Source organism: Ammodytes marinus (assembly GCF_949987685.1).
Source record: "Ammodytes marinus genome assembly, chromosome: 4".
Taxonomy (NCBI): domain Eukaryota; kingdom Metazoa; phylum Chordata; class Actinopteri; order Uranoscopiformes; family Ammodytidae; genus Ammodytes; species Ammodytes marinus.
The window spans coordinates 11,145,590-11,159,680 of NC_137233.1; positions in this window are offsets into that span (position 1 = coordinate 11,145,590).

The following is a 14,091-nucleotide window of genomic DNA, read 5'->3' on the forward strand; positions in this document are numbered from 1 at the left end:
AATAATGATTATGGTAAAAGCCTAGAAACTCATGTGTTCTGGTCAAATTTCATAGTGAGAACAGGTTCCAGATGTAACATATTCAATATACCAACAGATACACACATAAACTCTGAAGAGGCTCACTGTTAATATTCCTGCCACCCTAGAGCAATTGCATTGCAGCTTACTTGTATGACTGCTATCTTTCATGTAATATTTCTGTCACATTACAGTATTTCCTGTTATCATCACATAAATATATGAGGAGCTATTTTGACTGTGTACTGGCAACACATCTCAACAATTTACATTATGAGTTGCAGAAACTTTCACAGCATTTTTTCAATTGCTTCTTCAGCAACCATTTATTTCACACTCATTCATCTGGTTAGGGCACATACACTTGTTGACTGCTGTGTGTATAGTACCTGTGCTCTCTGCAGCTGGTCGTGAATCATGGACAGTTCCTGTTTACTTGTCTCCAGCCTGGACTTTAGTCTTTGATTGGTGGAAAGTGCCTTTTCATACATCTACAAAATATGCACTTGTCAGGACTTCCAAAGGAGTTTTTAATAGTTTTCACAGCACACAACCTGAAAATCATTCACATACAATACCTATTTTTTAATAATCCCTCACACTCTACTCAACCCTTAACCCCACCCGTAGAATGCATGTTATTGTTATTTTCATTATTGACCCTGTGGTTGACATTAATGGTGATTGTTTTGACCAACTTAATAATTGACTTATTGCTTTTTCTCTACTCTTTTGTTTTTAGAAATGTATCTCCATCTTCTTCTATATATCTATCTATCTATCTATCTATCTATCCATCTATCTATCTATCTATCTATCTATCTATCTATCTATCTATCTATCTATCTATCTATCTATCTATCTATCTATCTATCTATCTATCTATCTATCTATCTATCTATCTATCTATCTATCTATCTATCTATCTATCTATCTATCTATCTATCTATCTATCTATCTATCTATCTATCTATCTATCTATCTATTTCAGTTGGCTAATGCTCCCCTTTCAATGAAAGTTAAGTTAAATGAGGAGGGGTTCACAGCAGAAGAGTTCAACTCCTCTCCAGCACAGATTGCCACTGAGGAGCAGGAGACACCAGGAGATGTTGAGGAAAAGGATGAGCAGCAGGATGCTGTAGATGAAGCAGAACAGGAGGCAAAGGAGGAGGAGGAAATGCAGAGAGAACTTTCAGTGGAACAGGAAGTGGAGGGGAGCGTTACAGAGGAGCAAGAAGAAGAAGAAGAAGACGTTACTGTAGAGGAAGAAGAGATTGCACCAGAAGAGGTAGAAGACGAGGAAAGTATAGGACAGAGTGAGGATCACGAGGTTGCTGTGGTGACAGTAGAAGAGACTGTCTATCTATCTATCTATCTATCTATCTATCTATCTATCTATCTATCTATCTATCTATCTATCTATCTATCTATCTATCTATCTATCTATCTATCTATCTATCTATCTATCTATCTATCTATCTATCTATCTATCTATCTATCTATCTATCTATCTATCTATCTATCTATCTATCTATCTATCTATCTATCTATCTATCTATCTATCTATCTATCTATCTATCTATCTATACTTTATCGATCTATCTATCTATACTGTATCGATCTATCTAGAAACTGCAACACCTGCCTTTTGATAGTCATTGTTCGCCGTCTCTTCTTCTGCCTTTTTCCTTGCTGACAGTCTGTTCTCCCTCCGTAAGAAGTACGACTCAGCGTGGTTTGTTGATGTGTCGTTAGAGGCATCAGAAGATCCAGACGAGTTCAGTCTGAAACCACGAGAGAGGTATTATACCACACTAAGGTTCAGCTCAGTTACTTCCAGGTTTTACAGTTTTTCCCAGTCGCTTTGGTGCTTTTCTCACATCACTATTAACATTTGCACAGCAGTTAGTGCATTTCTCAAAACAATTAGTGCACACTGCAAAACCTAGTGGATAACCTGCAGAAGTACGTTACTTGCTCAAAATGGATAGTCTATTCCTCAAAAGCAAGTATTCATGTCAATGAAACTGCCAGTGTCATCAAAATGAGAAGTCTTGACACCATCGTTTATGAACAAGATAGTCAAATGGCTTTGTCATGTTTTCATTATGACAGTTTATTCTCTCAGTGTTTTCCAATGCAACAAAAAAGGTCAGAACTCGGTGACACTACCTGAAAATGCTCAAGACAGCACTATACACTACTTGTACAGCCATTTGAAAACTACAGTAAAGTTACACATTGCTGTAGTTAGGGGAGTAAGTGAGTACAAGACACTGAATACGTATGTTTCACATTTTTACTGTATATGCTCTTTGCAATTCTACAGCATTGTGCAAAAGAAAAATACACTTCAGTCACTTATTTAGAACAAACATAAAAAAAACACCCTTTTGGTAGAGCTGTGCACAAATGTGAACAATATAACAGGACATATTGTAACTGAACATATATAGGTAAATCATTCTGGCACATCCAAACGTTCCTGTCTGTCTGGCCACATATTTTCATCTACATCACAACGGATATTATCCCTTGCAATGCAGGGAGGAAAGTATCTATGATAAAGAAAAGGTATAAAATTAGCTTGACAGAATTTGATAACTAGTTCAACAATTTTGTATGTAATGACTCAAGCAATGAAATGAAGACTATTAGTTTTATTGAGAACGACTATTCAGCATCCATAAGTATAGTTCATTTTGACTGACATGACATAAGCAAATGACAATGTTATAAAACAGCAGAGAATTGTATGAAAGCAACTGATACATGTCCAAAAGCATTTGCAATTTGTTCAGAGGAAGGAGAAATTGCTACTATGATGTGCTCAAATGACTAAATGTTGTGAAGGTTGAACTAATAATTATGAGAATTTTCATTCTGATCTGAGAAAAGCACCAAAGCAACTGAGAAAAACTGTAATAACACTGAGTATTGATCGGTTGCTGTTTTCGTGCATCATTATCTCAAGCGATAATGAAATGTCTTTAACAGTGTGGATTAAATGAAAACGGTACTTACCTAGAGAGTCTTTCGTGCTGAAATAGAGGATACATATTTTAGAACTGGCAAACACAAAAAATTTAACAGCAGCAAAGGTTTCTGTGAGGAAACAGACAAAAATGTTTCAGCTGTATTCAATCCCATCTTAAACTTTTCATGTCATAAACAAGTCATCCAACCCCATCTTGACCCGTCCTCTATTTCAGTAGAAGCTCATTACTGTACAAATAATCACATCGCACAGCTTGGATTCATCATTTGCTTGACTGAGGCTTTTTAGTCGTGATGTGAGATTTATGAAGTACAATGTGGAATAAATTCCACAAATTAGGTTGTATTTTGTACCATGTTGTACTATTTCCTCTGCATATTACTGTTACCATGCAGTCAATATGCACCAATGACATATTTTATTACATGTACAATGTCAGAAAGCACATTCATTACCAGTATCCAAAGTGGTTCTTTGAAGTGACATTACCATACATTTCTCATGAAATAGTTTTATTTTCTTCAGTTTTCCAAGAAAAGGTTAATGGCTGTCTGAAATACCAAGCCAAGTTAAAAAAGGAGAGAGGAAACGATCCTTTAAATAAACTGACAAGCACAGATAACTAAACACATCCAAAAAAGGTAATATCTCTGGTAGTGGCCCTCACAAGTTGTCAGGCAGAGCAGAGCCCAACCACAGCTTCACTTTAAAAGTTTAATTCCCTTAGAAAGATAAGAAAATAATATGAGTTTGTCTGAGGGACGAAGGTTAAGTCTAACATCACCAATAAGAGTTACAGTATATGATCCCTAATCATTTATTCAGATGCAAATAACAACATGAAGTGTCTTGATAAGGTGTTTAGCCACTGATAAGCCTCAATGCTCCTTAATATAAATTGTGTGTGGAACTCTACCATACAATGAATATGAACACTCATTTTCATACACATATTTGATGAAGATAAGAACGCTGTATCGTTCTGGTGCGAAGCATAACATTCTTACTCAACAAAGTACTAGTGTATTTCAGATTTTTCCTCTAATTTCTAATCTAGCTGTACAGGTAGGCAAGGCATGTTTATCCATACAAATGTATTTATGTATACTTACAATATATTGGATTAAATGCACTAGTTGGATACTTTGGTCCAAAGTTGCTTATTACTGCAGTAACTAAAAAAAAAAGAAGAGGTAGATATTCTTGGAATTGTAAATTAATCGGTCTCAAACTAAATTCTGTGTATTTAGTGCTACAATAAAATTGCTTATGTTATTTTAGCCAAAAAGCTGTGATGTTCTATGGATATTATAGTCAGTTAGTCAGTCAGTCCACCTTTTGAATTCTTTGGTTGTTAGCATTGTTGTTGTGAGCATGTTAGCTGTGTTGCTTTACACAAAAGACATGGCATTACAGTAAGGCGAGATATTTGGCCATATCATCTCTGGACCTACTGAACCCTCTCTATCCTTAAATGCTCTCTATTTATAGAAATCATAATTGTAACTTCCATTTGGAATTGCATTTAATTCTCATAGACCCATAGACTTATTGTGATCGCTTAAACAGTTACACATCTAACTGAACAATGGAGATAGCAAGTGGACTGCTGTAAAGAAGAAACAGGGCTCTAAGTTTCAGACACTTTGTATAAACACAGTGATATGCCTCTGCTCAGACATTTACAAGATCTCTGGACTTTAACCAGACTCTGATGTCAGCTCCTCTAAGGCTGTCTCTGGACGCCGGGAGATGCTTGGTAAATGGTCATTAATGATATACAGCATGCAGACGTGGAAAAAGCTCTGGTTTAGATTAAGCGACATCACATAAACAAATGCTGATGGAAACATAGGCTTTTGTGACATTTTATCCCATGCATGTGAGGGTCTCGGTCACTAAGCTTTCCTCCAGCCTTTCTATATCCCACGAGGAACTTCTTGCCTGCTGACCAGCAATTCCCAAGTGGAAAATGTGAGGTTCCCGTAGGACTCGCACAGAGATAAACATCCATAAATACTGCATTTGAGTTCCCACAAGCCAGTCCTATGCACTCTATACTTCCTTCTCTGTTCCCTTTCATCCTGTCTTTCACCCTGTTTTCTTTCTTTCTCTTTCACTCTCTCTCTCCATACTCTTTTCCTGTGTCCTTCTCTCCATTTATCCTTCCCAAGTGAACTTACTATCAACATACAGTATATGACTAAGTGCTCATTACAACTTTGCCTTGGTTTCACGTACAAGTTCTGTTCCTATATGCTCATGCACATTCAAACGCAACTTAGTTTCACAGTTTACGTGTGATATTACGAGCCTTACGATGTCAAAATGTTCTGACGAGAGATAAAAACCTTAATTATCAAACAAATGCCCCAAAAAGTAATACAAGAAAAAATCATAATCCGAGTCATAAACATCTTTTTAGAACGAATGTGTATTTTTCGGATTGGCATAGTAGTGTTTTGTTTGATAAATAACATATATAATTGAATAAAACAATAACCATCGTTAATTCTTATATGTGATACATTATTAAAGTACCAGAGTAAATACATTTTGCTTTTACATACCTTATCGCTGTGTAATATAAAGGATATTTTTTAATAGTGATAGTGCCACACATTTGATTAGAAGACATTTCAAACATCTTTAGGCGGAATCAACCTGTTATGTGTAAGCTGTGTTTCCTAAAAAAGGATAAATTGTCCTCAATTTAATTTGAAAAGAGGAAGTAAGAGGTCATTTATGCTGCTAGCACTATAATCTAAGGACATGTTTGACATGTCCTTAGATTATATGGCAAAATATACTAACACACATACCTTTATGTAACATGTCAGCAGTGGAGTTTCCTCTATCTTAACACTGAACACATTTGGAACTTCTGTCTTACCCTCAGGCTCTTGGTGGTAGCAGTGGTTGAAGTTGGAGAAGAGTCAGAAAGCAGCTTTCTAATGCGCGACTGATCTTTGTTGTGAGATGACATCGCTGCCAAGCTGCTGGTCTCTGCACGCAGCTGTAATGTAGTCCCAAGTACTTCCAAAACGTTTTTCTTTTTTTAAATAAATCAAAGTTCTTTGTAAAAAGAAGCAAAGAAGATGAAGTGGGATATATCTATTATCCTCTGATGAATCTGGAGCGGATTTTTCCTTAGTTAAAGAGAGAATCTGGGAGTTTGAGCTTCATGTGATGGTGAGACATTGCATATCTGATGAGAGTGAAAGAACTGCACAAGTGTGAGAACCGTGGAGGAAGTAGTGGGACTGGGGAGTAGGCGGGCTGTAGTGTGTACGTGTGGACAAAGATCTGACAACAGTATTGTTCACAAAGACTCTCAATGGACTCTTGCTCATTCAGCACAAATGGAAGATGGAAAGCCCCATTCAACTTATATGATGTTAAATGTTTAAATTGTTAACTTTCTTGTGGATTTAAAATAAATGGCATTTATTATACTTTGCTTTATTTATTTGTTTTACAAGGGGAAACATGGCTGATTAATGTTAACTTTAATCTTTAAAACAAGCTAGAAGGTACTTTTGTAAGTGGAAGTAAAATGTGAAAAACATGCAGTATTTTTAGGTTGAGGTAAGAGTGTATAAAAACCAACAGATTAGTCAGAAGCACCAACATACTTAGCTTAGGATCTCTGAATTTCAATCCAGATGGAGACTGCATCTGTTGACAGTTAAAACAAGCTTCTATGCCTCCCCTTTTATGTTCCATTACATAGTTGCATTCATTATGTTATCACAGGTCTTTAGTTTGCAATTTATTCTCCTAAAAAGGAATCTAAAAAGGGTTGTGTGTGTTACTCAAGTTGTAAATTCTTATGGAATGTGACAAACACATTTCAAAGCGAATATGCTGAAACTGAATGGTTTTCACACATAACATCTTAAAACTGGCTGAATGTATAAAGAATAACAGGTGTTAACTAGTGATGAGGATCAGGAGCATAATTTTACTAACTTATTCCACTCAGTCTGCCGTCAGAGCAAACTTCGCCTGCAACTGGTTTAAGAAATTGATTATAAAATAATTCCCCAAATAACTATTCTCACAATAATACTTTTGATAAATGTGGTATTCCAGTAACTAATGCTCCACAGTACAATTTTGGATGAAGTATTTAAATATCATCTTTGTTTTTGCTGGACAAAAATGGTTCCTAGGGGTTTTCCCCATATTTTGTGCTTCATGATTAGCTATTCACTAGTAAAATGTAAAGAATCATGACTTAATTCTTTATTCAACAATAAACCTCAAATGTGGTTTGGCTTTATGACACCTGAAAACTGATAAAATAAGCATGTTAGCAAGTTTACACTTGGTCATTATGCCTGCCCCCAGAAAAAAAAACACAATTCACTTGTCAATTGGTCTTGGGGCAAAGTTACCAAACTAGTGTTATCACACTGCATATCACACTGTCTGCAAAATGCAACCTCGTGGTAACCCAAGAGTCAGTCATTTCAAAGAGACATTTGGTGTGTGTGTGTGTGTGTGTGTCGACAGTGTCAGCTCAGAAAACAGTCAACCCAAAATGAGAATGGTAATGTATGAAGCTGACTTTGGCTGTAAGATAGATATAATTATCTCACAACCAAGACACAAATCACAGATCCCCACTTTAGAAATAAAGGATTTTTATCATAATATTTGTTGATTTTCCATATCATTATGGTAGAGATCAGGCACCACCTGCTGGCAGAAAATAGTACCAACCTTTTCACAAAAGGGCTCTGTGACAGGAGAACAGTATGTACCAATGGTATCATATAGGCTACATGTACAGCATGTGCACTTGTTCCGTAAATAGCTTTGCAGTGAGAGGCACTACATATACATGGGTTCAATTACAAGCCAGTTGTACAGTCACATTCTCTTTCACATTGCAAAAAGAAGTTGGCACGACATTGGTTACTGTCAGACTCTAATCTTGTTGAATGTAGATAGATAAAACAGTGTTAGTTTTATTTGAAATACATTTTTCCAAATATGTTTTTGTTCCATACCAATTTAACAAATCGTTGTTTGTGGAAATTACTTTGCATAAACTCTAAATTTACATCAAAACTTTACTCTCAGTAAAGTGTTGATTTAACAGGCAGGTATTTTCTGGTCTGACCAAAGCACCCCTTCATTTTGTTTCTTTTTCTTCAGATCCCTCCCATTTTTATAGCTGAAATTTCTGGAAATGTCTGTGTTTTTCAGCTATGGACAGCTTACCTGTCACATATCAGACGGCCACACATGTGGAATAAAACAAAGGTGTAAAAATGGTTCCCATTTATCTAAATAAGACTTAAAAAAATCAAAGCCATGCAGACTAATGATTTACAGGTGTTCCATCCACTGAAGTAGTACAACTACTTTTACTCCTCATTTTTGTCCATGAGGTCCTCACTATTTAATTCAGCCTCCTCCAAAGGATCCCTGCTTTCCACAACTTCATCAGATACCTGCTTTTCGTCCAAATCGTGACTGTCTACAGTCTCTTCTACTGTCACCACAGCAACCTCGTGATCCTCACTCTGTCCTATACTTTCCTCGTCTTCTACCTCTTCTGGTGCAATCTCTTCTTCCTCTACAGTAACGTCTTCTTCTTCTTCTTCTTGCTCCTCTGTAACGCTCCCCTCCACTTCCTGTTCCACTGAAAGTTCTCTCTGCATTTCCTCCTCCTCCTTTGCCTCCTGTTCTGCTTCATCTACAGCATCCTGCTGCTCATCCTTTTCCTCAACATCTCCTGGTGTCTCCTGCTCCTCAGTGGCAATCTGTGCTGGAGAGGAGTTGAACTCTTCTGCTGTGAACCCCTCCTCATTTGACTTAACTTTCATTGAAAGGGGAGCATTAGCCAACTGAAATAGATAGATAGATAGATAGATAGATAGATAGATAGATAGATAGATATGTTATTCATAATTTGAAATCCAAAGATACAACTTGAACGAATATTCTCAGTAAATTAGCAGGGTGATACCTTGGTGTGAAAAGTATGAAGCTGAGCCATGACGCTGCTGTGGAGGGTCTGTGAGGTGAAAAACTGTTCATCCAGAGTCATCTTCACTGCACTGAGCATCTCTTCTAATGCCTGGGCACGCACAGCCTGTTTAGCCTTGATAAGCTCTCTGAAACATACACACACACCACAAAAATAAACATGCATTGGGAAAGTCAGCAAATAAAAAAACATTGTTCTGACCAGCAAATGAACTCTGTGAAATCAAACTGAACTCACTTTATTGATGCCATTTCCAGGCTGTTTGTATGAAGAGCAACATTCTGGAGATGCATTGATTCTTTCAGCTCATCCAGCTCTGAGGCTTGTCCCTCCAACTGTGCCTCCACTGACACAACCCGCTCGTCAACTCTGGACCATGCACTGGCCAAAATGCTGGTCAGGCCAGCCACATTTTCAGCCAGTGCTGAGCTGGAGCTCAAGCCGGCAGTCAGACTCTCCTTCACCGCTTCAAACTCCTCACTCTGGTTCTTGAACATGGCTTGAAGAGTTGTGACGGACAGGGAGACCTGATTCATCTCAGCTAACTGGTTGTCGGTCTCATCACGGAGGGCCAAAAACGGCGAAAAGAGGTCGGAGTTCTGCAGCATCTCAGATGTGGCCATGGCAACCTCAGCCTTCTCCCCAGTCTGTTTCTGAGCCTCTTCAAGGGCAAATATCCTCTCCTCCACATTCAAACCTGTAATAGTCTGGAGAGGGAGATCAATTATTCAGCCATGTGGTTTGATTCAGTTCAAATATTTGAAATCTGTTTTGTCATGGCAGTCTGATATTTCATAGTTGTAACTAGCAGGATTGTGCAACATGCCAATAGACAGCCTTCCATGAGATAGGCCAAAATTAAAATAGGGTATAGCTACTAGCGCATACAACTGACAGTTAAATTGAAATATAATTTACATCATGGTAGCTATTCTTTTAATATATCTGGGTGAATTAGGCCATTGTTAGGTAGTTTTGCATTCACAGAGCAGTATTGTATTTAAGCAGGCCTATTTTTGCATTTATGTGGTCAGGTAGCCTACCATGATTTTTCAGGACAGTATGGCTATTGTTCTGCATTAGAATACAAGATCTGTGTCAAACAGTTTCTCAAAATTACTTTATTTGAACATTGACAATATCGTGATATCTTGACAGCAATACAACTATGACATGACATTAACTAGCAGGCCTAGGTAGGGCTGATAATTAAGAAACACATCTAGCTTAGCATTTTCATAATTTTACAAAAACTGTCTGAGCTGGTAATGTAACTGAAAACGTGACAATGAAGCTGCTCAGTCAGGGTATGCTAAAAATAACATCAGGTGTTACTATGAGTGTCAAGCCCGCCACTTTACAATGTCTTACACAGCCATATCTTTTCAAAATGAATGTCACTGGCCAACACTTTCTTACATAAACATAAAACTACAAGTGAAATAATAGACTAAGCTTTGGTCATTCCTTTGTATCCGTCATTAAGTCATAGTTACACAATCGTCCAATCATGAAACATTTAATAGGCCCTAGCTTACGTTTATTTTAAAGACAACCCCCCAATTTCCTGTAACTGACGTGCTGTATTTCCGACGCGCTGCGGCCATGCTTTGTAACAACACCGAAATTACGTATAAAAAACAGCTGTAGATGTAATTTCACATTTGTACAGGATACAACTGAAACCAGATAGGCAAACCTAACATCCCAATGGACCAAACCCTGCAGAAAACACGGGTGAGAATTTAGAAAAGTTCGAGTTAAAAGCTAACTTTGTTACCTGTGCGCCCGTCCTCTCCATCACCTGCTGGAGGTTTGTGATTCTCATTTGCATTTTTGTGAAAGACTCCGACAGCTCGTCAAAGCTGTACTGCTGTTGTACACAAAACCACCCCAGTATAGCTGCCCCGACTGTGAAGAAAATAAACAACAAAGCTTGAGAAGCATAGGAGCCTATTCTTTCCCTGGACTTTGGTTCTGATGACTCCAACAAAATGGAAGTGTCATCTAGTTGCGGTTTCTTGGACTTTCGCTTGGCCATGGCTGCAGGAAAAGGACTGGACGGACTTGGAAGTTGTGCCCTCAGTGGAAGCGGATTCTGCAAAGTGTGGCTTCTAATCTCGTCTGGCTTTGCTAAGGTATGCAACAGTATCACGTTGTCTTTTCAGCTAGACTATTTGACCTAGTCAGTCATTGGACCCCCATGATATTCAAAGGAACTGCTAGGGTGGGGGGGCGTGACAGAACAGTAACACGTGGTGAGACAACTGCTCTGAACTTCCATTCAAGTTGTTGTAAAAATAGGAAATGTCCTGTTTTTGCAGCAACATTATTGAAGTAAACAAGCTGCATTATAGGCTAATAATATTAATTATTGTGTGACCAAGGTTAACCACAGTATGTGCTGTTGTGTTTGTAGTCTGGCCCATGCAGAGACATAGGCTACCGAGACACATGTGCTCAAAGCACAAAAAACAAAGAAAACAACAAGTAATGGAAGACTTTTAAAAACCATACAATAACATAACTGAATATTGGATGTGCAAACTCATAAGACATGGAAAAAGGTGACATGTTGATGAAAACTAAACCCTTATGGCGGTATGGGGGCAACCTTCCTCTAGATAAACTTTTTTGTGATTTTTATATTTTTCAGCAGCAGGTGCTGTTGGTGCAACTTAGTCCATTAGCAAGTAACGCTGGCCCATATTCACATGCGTCGGCATAGCTTAAAATTGATAAAAATTACCTTTGAATATTTTATAGGTTTATTTGGACATTTACTGTCAGACTGAAACTTACTGATAATCTTTCATTTTGCTCCACTTGCTTTTACACTTTTCTGCTAATTGCTCTCTCTCCTGCTCAACCACACACTTGATACAGTACGTTATCTACTGCCCTGTTCCGTTAAGGTTTATGTGGATTTTAACATTAATATGTGTTTCTGGTGTGCCCAGAGAAATTATGAGAAAAGAGCAGCCTCTCTCTTTTCCTCTTACTCTACCTTTCTGAAAATTTGTGTTTTGTAATGCCAGTCAGATTTGCCTCTGATATGATGTCATAAACTGGCCCTATATCATCCACAACATATCAGCTAGTTGATAAACACACCTCCAGAAGACCACTGAATCTACCTGTACTGTAGATTCAGAATCGGAAATCAACTTGGTTCAAGTTGATTTCTGATGCTCGGCAACAGCAAGATAACAGGTTGTGTCAGTGGATGCACAGTTGGGGGGACAAGCCTCAGAGCTGGATGAGAACTGTCTTAAGACTTGGAAACTGTAAGTTTGACTTTGTTTTATGTTGTCTTATTTTTTAATTTGCAGGTTAGCCTGTCAAATAAGCATTATCACAGAGCTCATGTTGCTTGTTTGGTTGTAGACTGTAGGAATGAGCATTTTATACAGTAAGGGACAATGAAACTATGTTGAGTCAGTTATAAAGAAAGCAGTAGGTTTTTAGTGTATCTTTTCATGGATCTTTTATTGAAGGTCATAATTAGCTAGTACTCCAAGGTTTGTTATTACATCAATGCAGCTGCTCCGTCTATTGGCTCTGCAACATTGTGTAGCTTTATTGCAACAAGCCGCTATACAGTAGCTTCACAGTAGCTGTTTCTGTTATGGTATGTGGTTTGTGTATTCATTGCGCTGTCCAGTGTCAATCAACATATTTAATTTGCTTTGTAACATTGTGTAACGTCATTAGGCACACGCCCAAGCTTCATCGTAGTCCCTTCTGTTGACCCAATGCAGATTGACCGACCGCAGATACAGACCATAATGACAACAGAGTAAAGGTAAAGGCCTTCTTGCAGCCTTTGTACTTTTAACGTAATAATGCCATGTTTGTCTAAGATGCATACTAGGTAAGATCCAGCGGATGCTTGGAACATTTGTTTATGTTTAAACTAACCGCGTCAATAGTTGACGCACAGAGCCCAGCCCGCACCCCGAAACATCAATCCGGAACGCTCTGGGCTGCGTTTAGGAAGCTTAAACAGCTGCTGGCTCTGAGCCAGGCTTTTTAAATCGCCGTTAGCGGAGCCGCGTGTGTGTAAACACCCACATTTTTGTCGGCGTGCACACATGATGGACAGGGAGCGGATGGTGAGTAGATATAAGGTGATTTTGACAAAAAGTGTTCTAGATTAAATTAATTTAAGTCAATGTTTGGATTCTTAAAAATTAGTTCGACCTCATGTGGCCCTGGTAACTTTATCAGATCATGGACAGAGTTGCCAGACATCTATGAGTTACTTGCTTTTATTCCCTCATTTTGGTTTACTCTTGTTTGTATAATTACTGTTGTCTAGTTTGTGTATTCATTGGAACTTTGACCACCACCACACACAGAATAAAATTAATGTTTATTCAAGACCAAATGTATCTTCTGTTCTACGTGGTACCTGATAAAGTTTGATATACAACTAACACTGAATCTACCAGGTTTTACAGATTATGACCTGATGAAGGTGTTCCTGGACGCATCAGGAAGTAATCACTGGACAGATGCTTTGTTTCAGTCAAGCAACAGCCTGAACACAACAGATCGTCTAGCAGCATTGAAGTTAAGTATTTTATTGTATGAATAATATATACAGTTTATATTTACATTTCACCGGCTCTGAATATATCACTATAATTTTTCACTAACTAAAAGACGGTTTTAGTTATTGAGAAGATGACCTGTTAAAAAGAGAGAATACATTTGAACAGGGAAGAAACACAAGGTGGGTTCACTTGACACTCTTAAACATGGACAAAGTATATTCCTCACGGTAAGTACTTACAGTTATTCAGTTCATAAGTATCTTTGTAAAATCAGTTATTCCACTTTCTGTTCTGAAAAAGTCTGTTCGTATCGAACAGATTTCTTCCTTAAGTTCGATGTTGCCTCAATATGATATGTGTCACTGGTCTGACTGAGTAACTAATGGTGGTAGAATTGCCTAGAAGAAAGGGGCCCGACTAGTAACCACAAAGTCGCTGGTTCAATCCCCAGAATCGGACAGGAGGGTGTTATTTTGTAAAACTAGTGGTGGCTGGTATTGCATTTACGG